The sequence below is a fragment of the Phoca vitulina genome, unplaced genomic scaffold (assembly GCF_004348235.1).
Source record: "Phoca vitulina isolate PV1807 unplaced genomic scaffold, GSC_HSeal_1.0 scaffold30, whole genome shotgun sequence".
Classification (NCBI taxonomy): Eukaryota; Metazoa; Chordata; class Mammalia; order Carnivora; family Phocidae; genus Phoca; species Phoca vitulina.
In genome coordinates, this window is record NW_022589733.1 from 17,042,167 (window position 1) to 17,066,439 (window position 24,273).

Genomic DNA, 24,273 nt, shown 5'->3' on the forward strand with positions numbered 1-24,273 from the left:
GGGGCCGTGCGCATCTAATCGCTGGGCTTTCTCCTCGCCCTCCCCGCCGACTCCGCTGCGGAGGCAGGCGGCGTGGAGAGCAAAGGCGCGCTTTGATTTGGAGAGGAGGCAAAAGAGAAGGCCGTTTGCAGGTGTGGAGACGGAATCGTCTGGGCAACCGAGGGGAAAATGCCTCTGGGCAGCCACTAGTGCAGGTGCGCCTCCGTGCGCACGCGGCGAGGCGATGGAGGAGTTTGTGGGCGCAGTGAGGGCTGCGGCTTGCGGGAGCCCCGAAGTGGAGTGGGGTGTTACTAATTCATCCCCATGCCCAGGTCGCGAAGGGGCTGTGGCTGTGAGGTTTCTTGTTAGGAAAGTTAGCCACAGTTAATGGGTTTTCTTAGACCCTTTGTATATTGTATTGGGACCGGGATGGGGAGGGAGCATTCATTATGCACGTTTGGCTGAAAGTTGCCCAGATGCTCATTCATCTAGGCAACCCCTCAGCCTACATTTATTATTAATAATAATAGCTTACCATTTAGTGGCTTCCATTGTGGGCCAGGTGCTGCACTAAGCACTTTACCTTTGGTATCTGATTCAGGCCTCACAGCTTCCCTGTAAGACAGACATTATTGTCCCCATTTTATTGATAATAAAGCAGGCTCAAGAAAGGACAGTGACTCGCCCCAAAGCCCACAGCCTGTAAGAGCAGAGATTCAAAGCCAGACCTGTCTGACTCCAAAGTCCAAGCGCTTAACTAAAATCTCCAGCCTCCCTCTGGGGGGGTCTCTAGCTGGGCCTTACGCTGGGTGCTAGAATAAATGTTTGATGAACGAAATGTTTCTGGAATGATGTATTACAGGTCCACCCTGAATGCATAAGTACTGAAACCTGGGTTCTGCCTTCACCTCTCGCCGGAAGACTCCTCCCGGACAGAGAGGACAGCAAAGAGCGCAGGGAGCTTCTCCAGCCTGACCAAGGAAAGGGCTGGCTGAGGGGAGCCGGTCAGCAAAGATGGCCCTGGTTCTCTGCCTCTCCTGTGACTATGCGCATTGCAATGTGACTTGGCGGCTCCTCTCATCTTGAGACAGTGTCTGTTTCCCCATCCCTGATTCTGGGCTGCTTTGGTGCCTCACTCTGGTCAAAAGAATGCCAGGAATTGGTGTGTCAAACTCAGGCCTCAAAAGGCTTGTGGCTTCTGCTTTGGAACCCTGCCATTGGCATTTGACAGCCTCCCTTCACCGGAGACGTGGGTCTCAGTCACCCCCATGACCCTGAGCCACACCCGTCCAACCATCACCCCTAATGAGGCCACCGTAGCTCAGTCTACCTCAAGCCAACCTGGTGCCAGGCTGCAGACAAATACGTGCACCCAGCCAAGACCAGAAGTGCCCGAGGGCCCCACAGTGCTGACTGCACAATCATGAGCTTAGTAAATGTTGTTGCTTCAGGCACCAGGTTTTGGGGTGGCTTGTTACACACTGAAAGCTGACTGACACGAGGCTCATCTGTTTGCCTAGAGCTGAGAAACCACCGGAAAGGTGGTCACAGCCCAAAACAACCCTGGTGCCCCCAGACCTGCCCGAGTCCAGGCTGCTAAATCAGGGATATTTCTGGACACCTAGTTTTGCCCATAGCCTAGTGTTTGTTTCTTTGCAACCCCTACTGGATCTAACGTTAAAGAAGGAAAATACCGCACACCAGGAGGCAGAGAACAGAGGCAATGATCTATCGGCAGATTCGGTGAGGAGAGCACATGATGCCGTGAGTTGAGTGTCCCAAGTCCCTCGAACACCCATACATGTCACAGTCTGTGCGACATTTGTTTTCAGCTGTGAGACGTGAACTTTTTGTAGCATGTACATACCCGAGAAGATGCTGTGTGGGGAAGCTTTGGGACCACGGGGAGGAGGAGAAGCGAGGCCAGAGACCCCACACACACTGTACGAGTATCCTGTGGTTGCTGTAACAAATTACCACAGTCCTGGTAGCTTAAAACAGAAACGTATTCTCTTACACTTCTGAGGCCAGACACCCAAAATCAACGTGTCTACAGGATTGGTTCTTTTCAGGGACTCTGCGGGAGGACCCCTTTCATGCCTCTTCCTAGCTTCTGGAGACTCCTGGCAAGCCTTGGAGTCCTTTGGCTTGGGTTTCTGTGGGTCCTCTCTTGGTCTTAGACGGGCAGTAATTGGGGTTAGCACCCACCCTAAATCCAGAACGGCCTCATCTTAAGATCCTTAACTAATTATATTTGCAAAGATCCTATTTCCAAATAAGGTCACATTCCGAATTTCTGGGTGGACGTGAATGGGGGGTGGTAGAGGGGACACTCTTGCACCTGCTACATGCCCTTCATTGTTCCCGGAGCAGCAGCCTGCAGGGACATAGAGGAGCACTTCCCCCTCCTGGGCCACCCACATCCACTCTTGGGGTATGCTCCAGGGTTTGTCCTTGGCCAACACAAGCCTGAGATACTGGGAGTGCAGCCCCATCCCAGGTCCTCCCTTGTGGGACCACCACATTTAGTTTCAGAAGGTGGAATCCAAGTCGTGCGCCTCCACCCCAGCCACGCAAACAGCAGAAATGGGGCTTACATATTAGCGCTCTTGTTTCTAGGGAAAATGGAAACCAAGATGAAAGCTGAAAACAGGGCTTTAGGTCCCCAAGTCCAAGAATGGCCTAGTGGGCCACCTCGAGGAGCCACAGGAAAAGCCTGCCTGCTCTCCAGGAAAGAAATACCCCAAAGCCTGCATGGTAAGAATAGGCCCAGAGTCCAGCCCTCAGCCACACGCCATGTATCCATCCTCCCACTCAGTCTCCATCCTGTGCACACAGGCTGGGTGCCAGGACGTCATTCCTGTCTTCCTAGAACACAAGCCCCAGCAGCAGAAGCACACAGGACCACTCGGGCTGGTGGAGGGCGGCCCAGGAGGGAGACAGAGACTTCCCATGGAGACGGCGCCTGAGCTGGGGTGCACAGGTCTGTGAGCGCACCAGCGGGCAGTGAGGGGACGGACGGAATAGCTTGTGCACCGGCATGGTAGGGCAGACGAGCTCAGTGCTCCAGAATGGCGAGTTCTTACAGCAGACGGTGGGAGCACTCCTGGGCAGAAGCAGGAGGCCACAGTGGGAAGGACGTTTCATACAAGCATCATCACAAATTGGACACCCAGTGATATGGGTGGTGGAGAGTGACAGTAAGCGGGCCCCATGCACGCCCTGTTCAGCCCCATCCCGGGGCCCTAGGAGGATGTGGACCTGGATGCAGTGGTGTGACCACACGGTAGGAGTCAGGTAACTAATTCCTTGGGGCAAACCCGACCCTGAGGAAGACATCTTTGGAAAACAGAAGCACCAACATTATGGCTTCTCAAGTGCTTCCCACTGGGCTCGTCTGCCTCCCAACCCAATACTGTGAGCAACCACCTTCGGGATGGAAAGCGGAGAGGACGGGGAGAGAAGTTGCTGGAAACCTCATCAGAGGGCATCTTGCCTCTGATTCTAACCATTCTTATCTCATCTTTTGACACTCTGTTTGGCCATCACCAGACTTCTTGTTGCCTGAAACAAAGCTCAGAAATCCTGAACTCGACCCACACATGACGTCCAACAGGCTTGCTCTGCTTGCCTTCTCCACCTTGACCTCTGCTCTGGGGCTTCTGTCTGCAAGGCCTGAGGCCTGCTTTCTTAGGAGGCTCTAAGATTAGCTAGGAAGGAAGATCCCACCCACCCTAAGGCAATAGCAGCTCCTGGAGAGATAAAAAACTTAGAGAAAAATCTGGAAGCCTTCTGCCCCACTCCCCAAGTTCTTTTTAACATTATACTTGCTTGAGATTAATAATGCCATACCCCAGTTGCCCGATCCTTGTTTGAGAAGGTTTGCCCCCACTCAGCATCATTTCCTACAAGCTCCAGGACTCAGTTCAGCTCCAGATCTTGAAAACAAGCCCCGAACTAGTGATGTGCAAGTCAGCCACTTGCCAGGCCTGAAATGCAGGGCTTGGGGGACTCCTGGATGGAGGGGGACCCACAGTGGAGACAGGGCTCCTGGAGGCCCGTTAGAGCTGCACCAGCATGGGAGGATGATGAGGATGCCCTGATTTCTGTCACCACGGCCAGCCTTGGTGAGGAACACAGTAAATGGTCCCATCCGTCCAGTCTGATCTCCCCCTTTGCACATTCCAGACCCTCTGCCTAGCACCCCCTCTCTGCTTGAAAATCTCTCCCGTCAAGATGCAGCTCAGGGGTCACCTCCTCTGAGAAGCTGTCTTTCCTCCCCCGGACGCAGTTACCTGGCCCCTCCTTTGCATTCTCATGCCACACAGCCTCCTCTACAGGACTCAACACCATTTATGTGACTGGCTTTTACCGCCTCCACTCAAGGCTGTAGACTCCTTCCTACAGCGCCCAAGACTTACTCAACTGACTCATTGATGTGTCCCTGAGATTTGTCAGGGAGTCTTGCCCTTAGTAGGTGCTCAGCAAATCTGGGGAGAGTGGAAGGAAGGAAGGAAGGAAAAAGGGAAGGAAGGAAGGTGGGAAGGGAGGGAGGGAGGGAAAGAAGGGAGGTGGAGCAGGGAGAGGGAGGGCGGAAGGATAGATGCCTTCAGATGATAAGTATCTGTACTTGAAAAGGAAGGGCATAGGAGCTTGTGGATAAGGAAGAAGATGAGTTCTGCTGCTTGCACTCTTGTCAACAATCATAGGAACCAATATCCCCCTCACTGCTGACGGGGCTTGTCAGCACCAAGGAGATGCCCAAGGGCGCCCTGACACCTGCCTGCCAAGAGCATGGGTGTTGGTGAAGGCCCAGATCTCTGCAGGGTTGGCAGAGAGGTTATCTGAATATAAGGAGAGAAGTTTAGCCCTTGGAGGAGGTTCCCTTTGCCCCTCAGAAAGCAAGGAGTAAGCGGAGGGGGGTGCCCACTGGACAGAGTAGGCCACCTCCAGCTGCCTCTGTTCTCAGCAAAAGAACCCTTCCACACACTGGGCCTCCTCCAAGATTTTAAGGCCAGGGCCCGATGTCACCATGATAGGGGCTCCGCTCCCGCATCTACAGTCCCTGAGATCATGAGGGTAATGTCATGAAACAAAGATATGTCTGCCTTTCAGCAGCTTTGAGGGTAGCGTCCGCGTTTCTGCTGCCCACCTGTCAAACAGGGATCCGCGAGGTGCTGCCTGATGCCCAGCTCTAAAAGGAACTGGGGCAATGGTTGCATTATGTCAAACCCCACCCCCAGGTTTTCTCCCAGATTAGGTCCCCTTCTGTCAGCATAGCAACCCACCTCCCCTGACAAGGTTCAAGGGCATAATGGGAGTGATGGGAGAGGGGAGCACATGCAGGCTCCATAAGCCCATGGTCACCCTCAGAGGATCCCTCTGCTGGCCTGGCCATCTCCTGTGGCTTCTTAGCACCCTGGAACTGGGGACACATCCCCACTCCTTGATTTTACTGGACCAAGGTAACCCGTTCAGGACCCCCTGCATAAAGAAGTACTAGAAATCTGGAGTTCAAGTTTCTCTAACACTTCTCCCTCCCTCCTGTCCCATAAATCAAGGCTTCACCTCTCGGCCACATGTACTCCCTGATTTATCAACAAGACCCAGGGAGAAGCCACACTCCCATGGTGTGTTAGAACACATTCCCCGTTGGCATGGGGGGTCCACAGAGTTCAGGTGTATCTCTGACTTACTGATCCAGGATATGGAGAAATTCCCTAGAAATAACCTCTGCTGAGATTTTAGGTGAAGCCTGGATGCTTTCCAGGGGCCCCTAAAATGACAAATTCATACCAGGAGGAAAATTCTGAGGCTTGGCATCAGAAAATTAGAAGTCCGTCGCAGCAATAAACCGACCCCACCCCTGCAAGCACCCGGGGTTGCCACAGGCCAGGACATACCACAGTGGCTGAAGAGGCTTCTTGGATCAACTTTGGCGAGACATCCAAAGCTGATCTCTCATGCTGCTGCAGTCATCTGAGAGACCCTTCCTCCTGACACTGTGAGACCACCCCTCCCAGGGCTCGCTCTTCCGCATTTCACTCAAAGCCTACAGAAGATACCGGCTCACTAAGGAAGGGGCCCTGGAGCACATGCAGGATCCACGGCGAGTCTCTCTGACAGGCCAACACCAAGATTCTAGGGAGTATCCTCAAAGATATGGGGAAAACGGCAGGAAGCCTACTCTATGGCTGCACAACTCCTAAGACAAACTGGGCTTTCGGCAATCACCCCAGGTGGTGGTGGCTGTCTCCAGCAAGGAAACAGGTCCGAGCCTGACCTGGAGAGCAAAAGCAGGTGGTAGGGCACTGGGGTCGTGGGATTCGCCCAGGGGTCAGATCCCCCTTGTGAGCAGGTGTTCAATGTAGCCTCCGCGTTTCTGCGTGAGTGAGCATCTGCCAGCCCTGCTCCCTCGGGCACCGGGGGCACAGGACATGACAGAGGACCACTCAGGGATGCAGGGCCAGGCCTCCTCTTCTCTTTCCACCAGAGACAGGGGCCTCAGGTCACTTCATCAACTGCTGTGTTACTGAAAAGTGCATGGGGTTCAGAACGCAGGGCCCCAAGGTAGGCCCCTGGGGAAAGCACGCGGGCTTTGTTCCCTTAGGTCAGTGGTTTTCAAACGCTGCTCTGAAGATTTCCTAAAGTGCCCGCCACCCAGACACGCAGCAGGGAGGGGAGTGTGGCTGGGCAGAACTGACAGCCCCCAGCCCCCTTCCATGCCACGGGTCACCTCACTTGTCTGCATTTTACACATTTGCACACGTGAGTGTGTCTGCGGGAGATTTTTGTTTCAAAACTGGATTCCACTACCTTAAAGTCTGGAGACCACTCTTTGAGACTTTCAAAGCAAAACAACGAGCTGTTTCTGGCTCTTTCTGTTCCTTGGGCATTAGGATTATATAATGACACTGTCATTTATTCTTTAATCTGAAAAAAGACTTTATGAAGGCTGAGCCATCGGGCCAGGCCGGGCAGGCTGTTCCAAACCCCGGACTAGACCCCACAGGCTGATTGACGCTCACGTGGTTATTTGGAAGTGAACAGACCCGCTGGGCAGTGGTGGCCCAGCTCTCCTGAGGAGCAAGGGCCATGCAAGCTTGGAGACGCATCTAACCTCGTGTGTGTGTGTGTGTGTGTGTGTGCGTGCGCGCGCGTGTGGCACGTGTGCAGAGCGGTGGCAGGGGAGTCAGTACTGTAGGGCATCGATTTGGGTGTTCTCCCCCGCATGTCCCTGGGCGGTTCCTAAGCTCCAGCTCTCTGCATTTCAGGAATGTGCCTTTACAATTCGTGGAGCCAGTCCTGGTTTGGGAAAGAACCGGGACGGCCCCCTGTCCTCTGTCCCTGAGGGCCCACAAGACAGAACTAGGACCATCTGGAAAGTTACGGTGAGCCACCAAGGGTCAATGGAAGCAAGACTCTGTGGCAGTGGGGTTGTTGCGGAAGGCAGGCAGGGTTCATTTGCAGGGGTGAGTGGACTTGACCACTCTGGGCTCCTGATCAGGGCTCCACCCCCACCCTCGGCGCCTGGTTGGAGGCAGTGGCCAGACTCAGGGCACACTGCTGACGGTTTGGTGAAGGGACTCGATGGGCTTGAGGGGACTCATGTCTCCTTTGGGGGGTGGAGGGTCTGACTCTCCAGCTCAGGCTCCTGCAGACGAGAGCTGGGGCTAGACCCCCCCAGAGACAAAGAGGGGCGCACCACACGGGATGCCGGCAGATAGAGCTTCCTACGGTGCTGTGGTGAGCCCAGTGCTGAAGAGACTGCCCAGCACCGAGCCCCAGGCCCTGGCTCCAGGCTCCAAAGCCCCGTCCAAGGCAGGCACTGGCTCTCCAAGAGCACCAGCCTTCACGGGAAAATCCTGCAAGAGAGAGGAGGTGAGAATTTTGGCAGCACTGTTGTTGTGTGTGTATATATCCGTGTTTTCCAAAACACATGGGGTAACTGAGCCAGAATAAAAATAGACAGCAGCAAAGAACCGGGAGTGGTGCAGCCTCGCTTGCAGGTACGAGTGACTTCTCAGAAAATAGAAGGCGTGCTTCCCCAGGACAGACTGATGGAGGGGGGGACCGCACTGCCACACCAGGCCTCTGACTCTGGGGAAGCCACTCCCCTCCACGTGGAGGAATGGGGCCAAGGTGGATGCAAGACAGGAGAGGCCCTGCCCTCAGTCACCAAAGAACCTGTCCCCGCCCACCCAGGGCAGCATAGGCTGGATTCTGCCCTTCCCCGTGCAGGCAGGAGCCTCCTTTTCCTCCACGCACTGGTGATGTGGCCCTTTTGGGTCCTAGTCTAGAGACCCTTTGTTAAGTCAGAGACTACAGAAACAAGTCTTGGAATGGAGGGTTCCTGCTTGGAAATGTGGACTCTTGCCCAAGAGGAGTCCTGAGGAGTCCTGAGGAGCTATGACCTGAATCAGGGTCAGTGTCAGCCTCAATCCTGGCTGACACCATTAGAAAAGATGGTCGCCAAGCAAACATGTTCTCATTCATTAACTGAGCCGACAAGTCCTCATGGGGAAGGAAGTAGAGGGAGTCATCCATCCATCTTTGAAATCCACTTACCAAAGGTCTGCTGTACCCCAGGTTCTGTGCTAGGCCTGGAGGGGGGCCTATGGTAAGAGACCAAATACCCAGTCCTTGCCCCTGGGGAGGAGAGGCAGGAGTCTACATCATTGGGTGGATATTGGTGCAATTATTCATCTAAAGAAGGAGCACTCTTGGGAGGGGAGAGATTGGGTCTTGTCATGGACACACTGAGTCCAAAGGGCCTATAGGATGTCAAACTAGAATGACCAGTGAGCCTTTAGAATTTGGGGTCTGGAGCAGGGCAGAGAGGACTGAGCCAGAGAGGCCTGTGGAAGTCATAAGCATAGCTGGTAGAGAGTCTCTGAGGTAGGTGAGCATCCCTGGGGGGAATATAGATAAAACACCAACACTCATGCAATAAAAGGGGAAGTAAAGAATCTGAGAAGGAGTGTCCCAAAAACCAAGAGGAAACCAGAGAGGGTTCTGAGGGGGGTCATCTGAGTCCATCAGTGCCAAGAGGTCAAGTAAGATAGACTCACTGGAGATCTTAATGAGAAGAATGTCAGGGTCATGTTGGGGGCATGGCCAAGTTCTGGCAGACTGAGCTATGAGTAGGGGAGGCCATGGAGGCTACAAAGATGAGGAGAGGCAAGAGGTAGGAGCTGGAGGGGAAAGTGGGGCCAAGGAAGGTTTATGATTCTGTTCTATTAGGATGGAAGGAGCAGTTGAGAAGAAGAGTAAGTTAAGAAGCAAGAGGGTCTAGAAAGAAAAGGATTATGAAGCCCAGGCAGGCAGGAACATGAAGTTGAGCCCGGGTAGACTGGCCCATAGTTAGGGAAGATGCTGTTTGCCCCATATCGGAAAGGAGGAAGGGAGAGACAGCTGGGGATGCTTCCAGATCTGCAAGCAGGTCTCATCTGTGGTCAGGAGGCATTTTTCAGGAAGACCTAGGACGGAGGAGGAAATGGAGGGCAGGTGACCTGCCCACAGTCACAGAGCTGGTAAGCCTCAGAGTCAGGATTCAAACCCAGATCCATGTGTCTCCAAAGTCTACGTTCTTAATCCCACAGGCCCAGTAAGAGGATAGAAGTAGCTTCATTTCCCCCTGAGTCCCTTTTCCGAGTTTCCTTTTAAAAGCTAGCTCTTGTTCAGGGAGAAGAGGAAGAAAGAAAAGCAAGGCCAGCTCTGTCATTCTGCTCTGGCTCTGGGGAGGGTATGAGCCCGGGGAATTAGTACAGCGTTTAGCACGTCCTTACAACAGGCTGGGAGTCTTCGGGGCCTTCCCCTTCAAATGATAAAGCAATTCATAAACACAAGACTTGCAGGGGAGAGCAATGAATCTCGGGGGCCCTGCTAATTAAAAAGCCCGTATTACATTACTTCCTCAAGGGCTCATCTTCTAATTTTTAGGATTATGGTACATTGATTAATTTATACAAGTTTTTAATCCCTCTGTGCTTAATGAAGTCCAGGAACATGGGAACAGGAGCATAATTGAGCTTCATATTATTTTATTAGGGAGAATTATGGCACACCGTGTCGTGGAGAAGTTTGGGGGGGCAGGGCAGGGCTCGAGCTGTTAACCAGTGGCTTTCCAAATGCCAGCAGAGACATTTTTTTGTGGGCAGGCACGGAGGGAGTTGTCTTTCTAAGCCCTGCTGTTCTGTGGCTCCTGATGGCCTGTAAGAAAAAGCACCCCGTCTTCGGTATGGGGTGCAGTGCCCACCATGCCACGGCCACCTTCTCGAATCTGTTCCCTCCCCCACCCGGCACCCTACCACCCACTTGCACAAAACTGCCCCTGCCTCTGCCCCAAATGCCCTTCTCTTCTCATCTCTTGATTCACGCTCCAGTGCCATCTGGGGAGCCATCCTCGAACCAGTCCCCGCCCAGGCAGAATCCACCTGTAGCAGAAGGCCTTGCACCCCCCCGGGCTTCCCAGGTTTTTCACAGTCAAGAGAGCTTGGGCTGAAAGACCTCCTACATTTCCTGCAGGTCTAAGAGCCTGTGTCTTAGCCTTGGGAGCTCCCACCCCAAGGGAATTTACTTAGTTACTTAGAATGACTCGAAGGCTAGAACATTTCATAATAAACAAGGTGGCTGAGGAATGTGGTAGACAGGTTGGAAGAGACCTCCTCCCCAGGGCCATGTCTCCCTGTCACTGAGGGTTTGCAAAAGACCTGAACCAGGGACCTGCAGACTTGGGCTCCATCCCTGGCTCTGCCGCTAAGTCTCTATGTGACCTTGGGTGAGTTCCCTTCTCTGGGCCTCAATCTCCCCAGTTGTGAACTCAGGCAAGGGACCTACGTCTGGCTCCTGGGGCCCTCTTCTGCACAAATATTCCAGAATTCCAGAACTCCCCACAAATCTGCAGGATTCTGGTCCAGGGGCCTGGAGTTTGGATCCCACACCCTCTAGAGGCCAGAACTGGAGTTGCAGGTGTGAATCCAATGGAGAAGGTGGCCAGGTTTTCCCTCCAAGTCTGGAAGATTCCAGGACAAATCCTTCACCCCAGGGGACTGGCCCATCTCTGGTTCCCAAGGAAGCAGAGCCCAGAATCTGCGTTGCATCTTGATTCTTGCTCCATCCATCAACTCATCCCTCCTGAAAAGACGCAAAGCTCTCTTCTTGTCTCCCACTCCTCCCCATGGAAAGAAAGGAAAGTCCATCAAACTGGAGGGAAAGTAAAGGGAATTTTCTGGAACTCTTGATGCCCCTAAAATCACAGCCCCAAAGAAGCTCATTGTTCATCAGGGAGAATGAGAGTGGAGATGGTGGCCCGGCATCTCTCTCAACCCTTCTCCAAGCAAACAGTGCTACCCCAATAGAAGTGTCTCCAGGGGATTTTTTTTTTTTTTCAAGGAAACTGATCACTGCCTAAAATTATTCTGCCATGGAATAGGCAAAAAAGGGAATCTGTGCTTGAGGAAGAATCCAAATCCTGGACCATGATTCAAGGTCATATAGTTCTACACATTTGTTGTGCAGACAAGGAACTGAGGTAGTGAGACTGAGGTTCCTGACCCCCACCCAATCCCATGCTAGACCCCCAAATCCCTGCTACCTCCCACTTCAGGGAAGTTTCTAAACAGGGACCTTGAGATAAATCAGGCCTCCATCCACAGCATCCTGTGTCCAAAGTGAAGCAAAAGTGCCCAGCAAAAGGCTGGAGGGAGCATTTGTCCAAATGACCATGTTACAATCAGGGGTTCAAAGTCCCCCAGGGTTCACAAACACATTCCAGGGTTTCCTCTCGTTTTAACGATAAAACTGCCTGTTTCCATTCTATTGTTTAAAAATAATAAACAGGGGCGCCTGGGTGGCTCAGTTGGTTAAGCGACTGCCTTCGGCTCAGGTCATGATCCTGGAGTCCCGGGATCAAGTCCCGCATCGGGCTCCCTGCTCGGCAGGGAGTCTGCTTCTCCCTCTGACCCTCCCCCCTCTCATGTGCTCTCTCTCTCCTCTCATCCTCTCTCTCAGATAAATAAAAAAAAAAAAAAATCTTTAAAAAAAAAAAATAATAATAATAATAAACAGAATTATCCGTGTAATGTTTTCCTTTTCTTTAAAGCAGAATGGTTCAAGAGCCTTCCAGGGCTGGCCAAGGGAGCCTACGCAGGGGTTGGCGGGGGTCAGCCGGCCGCGGGGCTCAAAGCTCAAACACTGGGTCCTTTCACCATGGGATATGGACATACATACACAGGGAGCTTAAAGTGATGATGATCCTGCAAATTCCTCTGCATACGATCTCACCCAGACCTAGAAATCTCATTCGTCTGCACAAAATTCTAAAGGAGCACATCAAGATGCCCCCACAGCTTCAAGTCACTTTCTAAAGAGAAAAGAGTAACTGTTCTGTCTGACTGACACTTTATTATAAATGGAAAACATCTATGACCCATGACGTGTTATTAGTGGGGACTGGCTCACAAAGTGACCTGAAACCCTCTCTCTTAGGTCATTTGGAAGCAAAACACTACATTTACTTCTAAAAGAACAGTTTTAATTTTAAGTAAAATTTCAGACATGCTGAATGTCAGGTCGTGAAAGCAATGTACGTCTGTTTCTGCTGCTGTAATATATAGTCACATTTTGGATCCCATTAAATATACATTTGGTCCCAAATCCAAACATGATGTCAAATGTCAGTTTTTAATCTACATGCCAAAAAATCATGGTTTTTCATACTTCATGAAGCATCATTTGTCACTTATTAATTGGAGAAAGGTCAAAATTTGCCTGTTTCCATATCATAAATATTATTTACAATTTTATTTAAAATGGTTTTTAAGTCCAATGTTGTTAACGTACTGATTTAATGTAATTTCTTACTGAAAATTACATTTTTAGCTTTTACCACATGAAAATGTTGTTTTTAAAAATTCAAAAGGGGTTTTTTAAGTACATGACTGTGAAAAAAAATCTTCAAGCCATCAAATGAAGTGCAGGTCTGATGAACTCACCTCCAACCACCTACAGGTAAAACCACAAAGCTGGATTCTATAAACGCGGGGTACACGGGCCTGAAATGTACATGGCAGATGGTGAAATCATCTGTTGCCCACTGGGTGGGGCCTGCCCAGGAAGTGCAGAAGGAGAGGGAAGGGCTTCTTCCCTTGGGAGAGCTAAAGGCAATGTGTAGGGAGTCTGGGACCCCACGTCCTGACCAGAGACTTCAACCGTTGGATGCCTTCATCTGCAACCTCACTAAGTCTCTACAACATTCACCTGCCTGGCTGGTAGGAGCCCAACCTGACAGAGCCTTTAAAGCACTAAAAACCTGGAGCCAATCACTATACATCTAGGACTCTTTCCTACGGAAATGACCAGGTGCAGACAAAGCTTTAGGCACAAAGACAGTCACTGCAAGATTTTGATAATACTACCAAAATCCAAAAAGAATCTAAATTCCAAAAGGGGATCACTTAAGTACATCATTGGTGCAAGCATTCATCAGAATAGAGCAGAGTTTGTGTAGTGTGTAAGCCAAGTGCACCCCCATTCACACTGCCAATTATAGAATCCAAGAGCCTGTGAGCACCTTGTTTACCGATGTTTATTTTATAAGGTAAAATGCATAGGGCATGATGTTTTGAAAGGATAGGCTCAAAAGTCCATATTAAATTTGACACGGTGATTAAGAGCACAAACTGCTGGGTGACCAGAGCCCATGATGTCTGAGCTCCCCTCATCTATAAAATGGAGCTAAGCAGCGTCATTGGGAGAATTAAATGAGATAAAAATATGTAAAATGTTTAGGAAAAGCCTTGGTTTCTGCTGCTATTAATGCTTCCTTGTGGCATTGTTATTGTTATTATCCTGCTTTGATCACTTTTATTATGATAACTAGATCTTTTCAGCCTATGCTGTGAATAGGTGTTCTCTCTGGTTCCTGAGAATCAGGACAATTTTCACTTTCTGCCTCATGTTCTTAGGTAATTTCCTAACTCTTTCTTTTTACAAGGGACACATTTACTTCTAGAACCAGAAAAAATAAATAAATTTTAAATAAAAGGAGAAAGTAAGTTATTTCCCACAGAAAGCTCCCAACCCTGCCTGGTCTTAGTGGAGGGCTGGTGCTCAATTTGTGACTTGGGTGCTTTGAGATCTTGGTTGGAATGATCCCATTTTACAGATGAGAAAACTGGGATACAGAAAAGTGACCACACTTTGGTCTGAGGTTGCTCAGCCCATTAGTGATGCAGCTGATACCAGAACACAGGACTCCTGACTCCCCAGCTACATGAAGATGAGTTCAAAGTCCTGCTTCCTCTATAGGTAGTGGGATTCCCATCACCAGAAGCAATCAGAGGCCGATGCTCACCTCTCAGAACAGCTACGGAAAAGATTCCTTCAACGTGAATGAAGTGACCTCTCAAGATTTCTCTAGTACTGTGATTCTATAATATAATTCTAGATATACCAGACTTTAAAAAAGCCAATCATGAGGACAGTGCCTTCCGACAAACATGTAGAAGTTCAGAAGAGAAGAAAAAGATCTCATTTATATAAAGTGGAGGGAAAAAAAGGACAGAACTATAATAGTGGCGGAGATAAACAAACCTTCACAATGTGGAAAGCTCTGAAGGATGATTAAATTTTGTGCTTCCTGTCCCACCCCCTTCCCTTCAATAGCCGTGTGTGCGAGTGTGTGTGTGTGTGTAAAAAATACTTAACATGAGATCTACCCTCTTAACAAATTTTTAAGCATACAATATATTACTGTTGACTATGGGTACGATGTTGTACAGCAGATCTCGAGAGCTTATTCATCTTGCTACACTGAAATAGCACTGTTCACAATAGCCAAGATGTGGAAACTGCATAAATGTCCCTGGATTGTTAGTGGAGTGCATAATTTTTAAGGAAATGTTAAGTTGCACCCTCATCTCTTCAGAACTTCGGGGATAGGAATGGCTGCCGGCTACTTTACAGGGAGGGTCTCTCTTCGTGGTCACATAAAGCAACATAAGCAGAGATTTATCATTCCTAATTTTCAGATGAGGAAAGGAGCTCAGAGCAGTCAAACAACTTGCCTCAGGTCAAAAGGATTTGGATCTCCAGCTATCATATGGCCCACTCCATGGCCATGCCAAGGAGCAGCCAGAGGGCCAAGGGACCGCCTCCAAGGATGTGGCCCCTTTATCTGAGAGAGGCCAGACACCACTCAAATCCAGTCCTCTTCAAACATGCCTTGGCTTTCTAGGCCACCTAATCCCCCTGATACTTGTGTGGGCAAATGGAGGCATCTGGTCCCAGGAAATTACAACAGAAACTATCGACAACTCCCTGCCTCCTGGTCTTCTGGGAGCAAAAGAGACAAGAAAAGAAGGACCATTTGAGAAAGAGGCTCTCAGCCCTGGAGGCCTGGAGCAGGGTTTTATGAGTGTGACCAGGGAGGTGATTTTAGGTAGACACAGACACATCATCAAATTACATGGAATCACACAAGAAAGAAGATATCTATCTCCTCTTGTGAAGTCTCTTTTATTTTCTGTTCACTTTAAATATATTACGAAATATTTATGATAATCAAAAAGGTATATGAAATACTGCCACAGTCACTCAGGTACCTACTATTCTGCTTAAGAAATCGAACCTTAGGGCGCCTGGGTGGCTCAGTTGGTTAAGCGACTGCCTTCGGCTCAGGTCATGATCCTGGAGTCCCAGGATCGAGTCCCACATCGGGCTCCCTGCTCAGCGGGGGGTCTGCTTCTCCCTCTGACCCTCGTCCCTCTCGTGCTCTCTGTCTCTCATTCTCTCTCTCAAATAAATAAATAAAATCTTAAAAAAAAAAAAGAAAAGAAAAGAAATCGAACCTTATTAATATAGCTTAAGTCCCCAGGACTCCCTCCCCATTACACAACTCTGACCTTACCTCCACCCCCAAGATGGAACTGCTATCCTGAACTTGGTGATTACCATTCCCATGCATTTCTTCATATGTTACTGTATACACTTGTGGCCTCAAGCAATATGTTTTTCTTGGGGTTCTCCAGAGAAACAAAACCAAGAGGATACATATTATAGAAAGAGATTTATTTTGAAGAATTGGCTCATGTGATCATGCAAGCTGGAGGGCCTACAAAACCAGTGGTATAGTTCTAGTCCAAACCTGAAGGCCTAAGAACCAGAGAAGCCAATGGTATTCCCAGTTCAAGTCCAAAGGTCCAAGAACCAGGAGTATTGCTATCCAAGGGCAGGAAAAAAAATGGATGTGTCAGCTCAAACAGAGAGAGCAAATTACCCTTCCTCTGCCCTTCTGTTCTATCCAGAACAATGGATTAGATGATGCCCACCCACACTGACGAGGGTCTTTCTTTACTAGGTCTACCCATTCAACTGCTAATCTCTTCTGGAAAAACCCCCACAGTCACACCCAGAAATAATGTTATACCAGCTATTTGGGCATCCCTTAGCCCAGTCAGGCTGACACATAAAATGAACCATCACACACTATTTGGTAGTCTTTTGTAGGTTTTTTAAGAACTGTAAGTGGTATCATACATACATTTTCTTCTGCAACTTTTTTTTCCCACTTAACCTCAAATTGACAGGATTCATCCACCTTGATCTATGTCACTCTAGCAGATTCATTCTCATTTCTGAGGCCAAATCCAGTTGGCCACCTGTTTTTGTAAGCAACGTTATTGGAACACATCCACGCTTGTTCACTTAAGTATTGTCTATGATTGCATGACCACCAAAATGGCAGAACTGAATAGTTAATGATAGAGACTGCATGGCCTGCAAAGTCTAAAATACTTTCTCTCTGGCCCTTTACAGAAAAGCTTTCTTGACCCCTACCGTAGAGTATTCCATTATGAATATTATTCAGTTCATTCATTCATTCTTCTATTGATGGATGTGGAGGTGTTTCTATTTGATGTCATTACAGACTGTGGTCATGAACTTTCTCACACACATCTGTGAAGTCACGTGAGAGTTTCTCTAGGGTTTATGTCTATAGATGGAAGCACTGAGTTTTAGGGTTTATGCCTGTTAAACTTGTAGAAATTTAGTTTTTTTTTCCTAATTGATTTTACCAATTTACACTCCCAACAAGAATGTAAAATAGTTCTGTGGCACCAAATTCTCACCCACATTTGGTACTGTGGCACATTGTGTTGGTGGTGGTAGTCTGATGAATACGAAATATTATCTTAGGACAGTTTTCATTTGCATTCTTCCTGATCACTTGTGAGGCAGACCCATATTTGTTCATTAGCCATTTGTGCTCTTCTGTCACTTGCCCATTCATACCTTTTGCCCACTTTCCCATGATGGTGTCTGTCTTCTTCTAGTTGATTTATGTCCATTCTTTCCATGTTCTGGATACTGATCTTTGTTGGTAATATTGCTAGTATCTTCTCCCAGACAATTGACTCTTTACTTTCAAGAGTGTCTTTTGATAACAGAAGTTTAAAATAAATATTTAGGAACAAAAATTACTGATCTTTTTTATGTACTTCTTTGTACTTCTTTGTCTCGGGTAAGCATATATGAATGTTCAACTTCAGGCAATAAAGACAAAATGTTTTCCAAAGTCTTTACGCCACTGAGGCAATGTCTCTGAAATCCGGTGGACCCAGATTCACTCCAATACTAGGTATTTTCATCCTTTTAATTTGTGCCAATTGAGTGGATGAAAATGATCTCACTGTGACCTTAATTTGCATTTCCCAGACCACAGATGTTAAAGAAATGTTAAACACCTCTTTGTGTGTTTACTGGCCTTCTATACAGTCTTATAGGCCAAATGTTGATTCACATCTTTAATTTGGTTTTTGGAGTTTTCTTTTTGATCTATAAGATCTATTTTATATTCTTAATACTAATCCATTTCAGGCTGTGCATATTGTAAATATCTCCCCCCAGTTTATAACTTGTCTTTTCATTTGTTTTAAGGTGTCAAGTCAAATTTACCAATCTTTTCTATAATCAATGCATTTTGTATCTTGTTAAGAAATCTTTCCCTACCCCTAAGGTTATCTAAGATGAACTCTCGCATATGTACAACAGGAGACTATACAAAACTGTTCTTAACAGCATGGTTCATAACAGCAAACAACCAAATGCCCATCACTGGGAGAGTGTATAAATAAACTGGTATACTCACACATGGAATATTATAAAACAGTCAAACAAATTAACTACAGTGAAACATAATAATATGAAAAATCTTGGCAATATAATATAAAGTGAATAAAGTCATTCTCAGAAGATCAAAAACCCCATGACACCTTTTTTATAAAGTTAAAAACACTTAAATTAAAAACATACAGTTTTAGGGAATTTTAAGTAGACTAAAACTGTATAAAAAGAAAATAAACAGAATAATGAGTATTTGGTGCAGAATGATGGTTTCCTTGTGCTGCAGAGTCAAAGGGTTGGGATGTAGGGAGACCGCACAGTTAGATATAGAATATTATCTCAAGGCCCTAGTTTTTGTTTTAGATGGTGTGTTCATAAGTGCTCCCTGCATTATTAATAATAGCTGACTATAACAAATAAAAGCAAGCCAAAATAATGGTGAGAGTATGCCACAAACCAAGGATTATAATCAACTGCAATAATTATAATTAGTTATAATTATAATTAATTGCAATTCTGTGCACCTAAAATTAAAAAATAAAAACTATTTCCTCACTGAAGTCATGAAGATATCCTTCTAAATTTTCATCTAAAGATTTTCTTAGTTTTGCCTCTTAGGTGTTTAATTCACCTGGAATTCATTTTTGTGTATGAGTTAGCAAGCTGATTGTTTTCCATATATATAATTAATTGTCCCCACACTATTCATTAATCTGTTATGTCATCTCTGTCACTAAGAGGCTTGGGTAGGTGTGTGCCTGGCTTCTCCATTCTGTTCTGTTTTTGTCTATTCCCACAATAATATTACACCTTCTTAATAACTATACCTTTATAATAAGTCTTAGTGCCTGACAGAGTGATTCTACACCTTATTCTTCTCCAAAAGTGCCCTACCTATTCTTAGCCCTTTGTTATTCTATATCCAATTTAGAATAAGCCTATGATGCTCCACAAATAACTTGGTCAGATTTTCATTGGAATTATATTAAATTTATAAACCAATTTGGGAAGAACCAACATCTTCTATTTTATTTTTTTCTTTTAAGAACCAACATCTTTTAAATATAGAGTTTACATATCCTTGGACATGGTATATCTCTGTATTTATTTAGGTTGTCTTTTAGTGTTATAATTCTTGTTCACACAAATCATATATAGCGTGCATTATATTTATTCCTAAGCATGTTACTTTTGTGCTGCTATTATAAACAGTATTTTTAATGGCTTGTTGCTGATGTACAGAATACAACCGATTTATGTAAATGGATCTTATATCCAGCAAACTTAATGAACTCTCTTATTAATTCTAATTATTATCTTTAGAATCTCTCTGGTTTTCTTTGTAGATAATCATAATTGTCCATGAAGAATGGCAGTTTTATTTCTTCTTTACAGTCCTTATGCTTCCTGTTATATATACTTCCTGTACTATGCTGTCCAAAACTGCCAATGTAATATTGAAAAGAAAAGGTAAAAATAGACATCCTTGGGGTGCCTGGGTGGCTCAGTCGTTAAGCGTCTGCCTTCGGCTCAGGTCATGATCCCAGGGTCCTGGGATCGAGCCCCACATCGGGCTCCCTCCTCAGCGGGAAGCCTGCTTCTCCCTCTCCCACTCCCTCTGCTTGTGTTCCCTCTCTCGCTATGTCTCTCTCTGTCAAATAAATAAAATCTTAAAAAAAAAAATAAACATCCTTGTCTCCTTCTCAATTTTAAGAGAAATGTATATCTCCTCATTAAGTATGAGGGGTTTTTAAGAGATTTTTGGACATACACCCTTTGTCAGGTTAAGGAAGTTTCCCATCACAAGGGTTGTACGGTACAGAAGGTAGCATGTGTGTACATCCCAATTTGCCAAATGTATACCTGTCATCCCAGGATAATTATTAACAGTGCCCCTTTCATCTTCTAAAGGGTTTTAATTTGGACAATGAATTATATGCTCCCTCTAATAGAAGGGTGATGTTACATGGCAACGATAGTGAGGCAATTTGATCTATGATTATGAGATGAATACGAGGACCTTGGAGGTTTTTGTCCGCCTAGAGGCTCCAGGATGTTTTCTGCCTCACTGGGAAATTTCCAACCTCAAGTAACAAAGCAATAACTACCTGCTCCTTCCCTCTGCAAATTCCTGAGGAGAAATGCTCCAGAGACAACTGCACTATTGCCCGAGTTGTCATAAGAGAAGCAAGAAACACACACAAAATGAAGTAATTATCTTATCAAAAACCCAGCACAATCGGCAATCTGAGAATGAAGCTGACAACAACCTGGCTTGTCACATGTTCTATTTTGTCACTTACATCCCTAATATAAATGCAAAAATGTGAAAACCAAGGGCGAGATTGAATGGCAATGGATCCATTCTGACGCTGGGCATGAGCCACTTATTGAAGACATAAATTATAGTGCTGTCACCGTCTCCCTTCCTATTTGCAAATAAATGTTGTCATCTAATTGTACAAGACTTGGAGATTGTTTAACAAATTTCTCCGAGGAAGGGCTCGCAGCAGCTTGGATTCCCTGGACACCCAGATTCTATCTCTCTACTCTGGTCGTCTCTCTGCATGTGGCTCTTTTGTTTTGCATGACAGGCACTGTTATCCCCTCTTCTCAGCGTTTCATGGAGATAAAGCTACAAAGATCTGACGTGTTTCTTGACTGATTCCATTAAAGAATCATTAAGGATGAGAGATGGAGAGAGCCAGGCTCTAGGACAAGTAGTGAAGGGAGGGTCTTTCTTGACACAAGAGGGATCACTAAGCACAATCACCAAGGATGGGGGCTCTACAGCAGAGAACCTGTTCTTCCCCACTTTATCATACCAGAAAAAGAAGAAAGAACGCAAAGACAAAGGGCAAAGGCTGAGAACGAGGCCTGGAGTTCCTGGGACACTTGGTTGGGGGTGGGAGGTTCCGAGTCTGTAGATGCCCCCATTTGCTACCTGTGCACAGGAGACTTCAGGAGTGACAGGACAAGTGATAAGGGCAGAGCCGCAGCGATGCTGGCTGGGTCCAGCTCATGCATTTATTCATTACCCCACAACGAACTATTGAGCCCTGGCTAGTTTGGATTCTCCCAGGAGCAGACCCTCAGATAAGAATGCAAGTGCTAGCAGTCTGTTTGGGAGATAAAGGAAACACCTGAAGAGGAGTTTGAAATTGGTTAGAAAAAGGAGCATGGCCAAGAAGAATGCATTATCAAGCTTCCCCTTTGGTGACCTCTCAGATTCAGTGGGTAGCCTGTGCCTCAGACTTACCCCAGCAGAGAGGGGAAAGAGCTGGGGTATTTACACACTCTGGCATTACTTGAAGGCTACTTTTCCAGGAGTGTTAATTTCCCCATTTCTGCTCTTCCAGACAAAGGTCTACTCTGTCCCACCCCTTCAGGGGGCAAAGAGAAGGCTTCAGCACCCTCAGAGAGTCCTCGGGCAAAGAAATGTAGACACTGGCAGTAGGAAAACAGGCCAAGTGACTTTAAAATGGTAAGGGTCAGGAGACAGGGACAGGGCACCAAGGTCTGCTACCAGCTCCTACTATTGCCAAGAACTGTGTTACATGCCCTGGCTATAACCACGGACAAGTGAGAGAGGGTCTCCGATCGTGTGAAGCTTGCTGGAGACAAACGGCGGGCTACGTGTCACTGCACCTCATCTTTCCTCTTCCCGGGACAGACAAGAGGCTGCCACAAACCTAAACCTTGCATGTGTGTCCTGCAGTCACCCCAACATTGCCTGAGTCTTGCACTTCTGCCCTGTCCTATGTCTTCATTTCCATCCCTCCCTCTCTCAGTCCCTCTCACCCAGACTCTGAAATGTCCCTCTTCCCCTCATCCACATTATCTCATAATAACACTGATATTACAGTTGCATCAAAAATACTAAAATACCTAGGAATAAATTGAACCAAGAAGATGAAAGACCTATATATTGAAAACTATACATATAAATGGATACTCCATGCTCATGGATTGGAAGAATTAATACTGTTGAAATGAACATGCTAACCAAAGCAATATATAGATTCAATGCATTCCTGATCAAAATTCCAATGGCACTTTCCACAGATACAGAACAAAAAGTCCTAAAATCTTATAAAACCATAAAAGACTGTGGATAGCCCAAGCAATCTTGAAAAAGAAGAACAAAGCTGGATGCATCACACTCTCTGGTTTCAAACAATATTAAAAAGCTATAGTAAATAAAACGGTATGGTATTGGCATAAAAACACATAGATCAGTGAACAGAATAGAGAGCCCAGAACTAAAACCACATATACAGGGGTCAATTAATTTATGACAAATGAGCCAAGAGTATACAATGGGGAAAGGACAGTCTCTTCAATAAATGGTACTGGGAAAACTGGAGAGCCAAATGCAAAAGAATGAAATTGGACCACTAACTTACACCGTACACAAAAATTAACTCAAAATGGATTACAAACCTGAATGTAAGACCTGAAACTGTAAAACTTCTAGAAGAAAAGAAGCAGTAAGCTCTTTGACACTGGTCTTGGTGATGGTGTTTTGAATCTCACACCAAAAGCAAAAGCAACAAAAGCAAAAATAAGCAAGTGGGACTAGAGCAAACCAAAAAGGTTCTGCACAAAAATAAATAAATAAATAAATAAATAAATAAATAAATAAATAAAAAGGTTTCTGCACAGCAAAGGAATCCACTAACAAAATGAAAAGACAACCTACTGAATAGGAGAAAATATTTGCAAATCATATATTTGATAAGGGACTGATACGCAAAATATATTAAGAACTTATACAAGTCAATAGGAAAAAAAAATCCAAATAAAAATGGGCAGAAGACCTGAGTAGACATTTTTTTTCAAAGACATACAGGTACATGAAAAGATTCTCTACATCATTAATCATCAGGGAAAGGCAAATCAAAACCACAATGAGATATACCTGTTACAGTGGCTATTATCAAAAAGACTAGAAATAACAAGGGCTGGAGAGGATGTGGACAAAAGGGAGCCCTTGTGCACTGTTGGTGGGAACATAAATTGGTACAGCCACTGTGGAAAACAGTATGGAAATTCTTCAACACTGTAAAAATAGAGGTACCGTATGATCCAGCAATTCCACTTCTGGGCATTTATCTGAAGAAAATGGAAACACTAACTCGAAAAGATATATGCACCCTAATATTCATCATAGCATTATTTACAGTAGCCAAGATACAGAAACAACCCAAGTGTCCATCAGTGGATGAATAGATAAATTGTGACATATATACACAACAGAATACTATTCAATCATCAAAAAGAATGAAATCTTGCTCTTTGCAAAAACACAGATGAATCTCAAGGGCCTAGTGCTAAGTGAAATAAGTCAGACAGAGAAAGACAAATACCATATGATCTCTCTCATATGGAATCTAAAATAAAAAATTTTTAATTTAAAAAAAAAAAAAAACCAACCTCACAGATACAAAGGCAGTTGCCAGAGGTGAAAGTAGAGAGGCGAGAGAAATGGGTAAACTGTTTGGGGTTTGTTTTTGTTTTTTTTTTTTAATTTAAAGTAAATAGATAAATAAATAAGTAACAGTAATGAATGATACCATTTATTGAGGACATACTATATGCTAGTCAGTAGACTAACTTATGGTTATTATCTCATTTAAATCCTCTAAACAACTATAGTCTCATGCTCATGCTCCTAACACTGCTCCTATCTCATTCCACCTGCCAGATGGGGCCTCCTTGGAAAATGGCATGATCCAAATCAAGTGCAAGGTGCCCCAGGCCCACTGGTCACTCCCTTACCTGGGTGAGCCAGGCAGTGTTTACCGGGCCTGTCAAGCACGGCCTCTGTGGTCTCCTGCAGCTGGAGTCCCAGCATGGCCTGCGTCCTCCGGAAGGCCCCCTCTGCTCCATTCCAGTGCCTAGCCCCACCTCCTAAGAGTAGACCATGCCCTGCATCCCCCGTGTTAGGATCCCCAGGGGCAGGAGAATGGACAAAATGGCTTCTGCAGTCCTTGTTAGTTGCTTCAGACAGATGTCACATTTTGCCTCCCTTTCCCTAGGCTTCTATCTTTGCAGCCTGAAAATGGGGAACGGGACTGAATCAGTAGTCTTCAAACTCTACTCCCATAAGTCATGATTCCACTTCTCATGGATTAATGCATTACCTTGTCTCTGATGATGTATTTT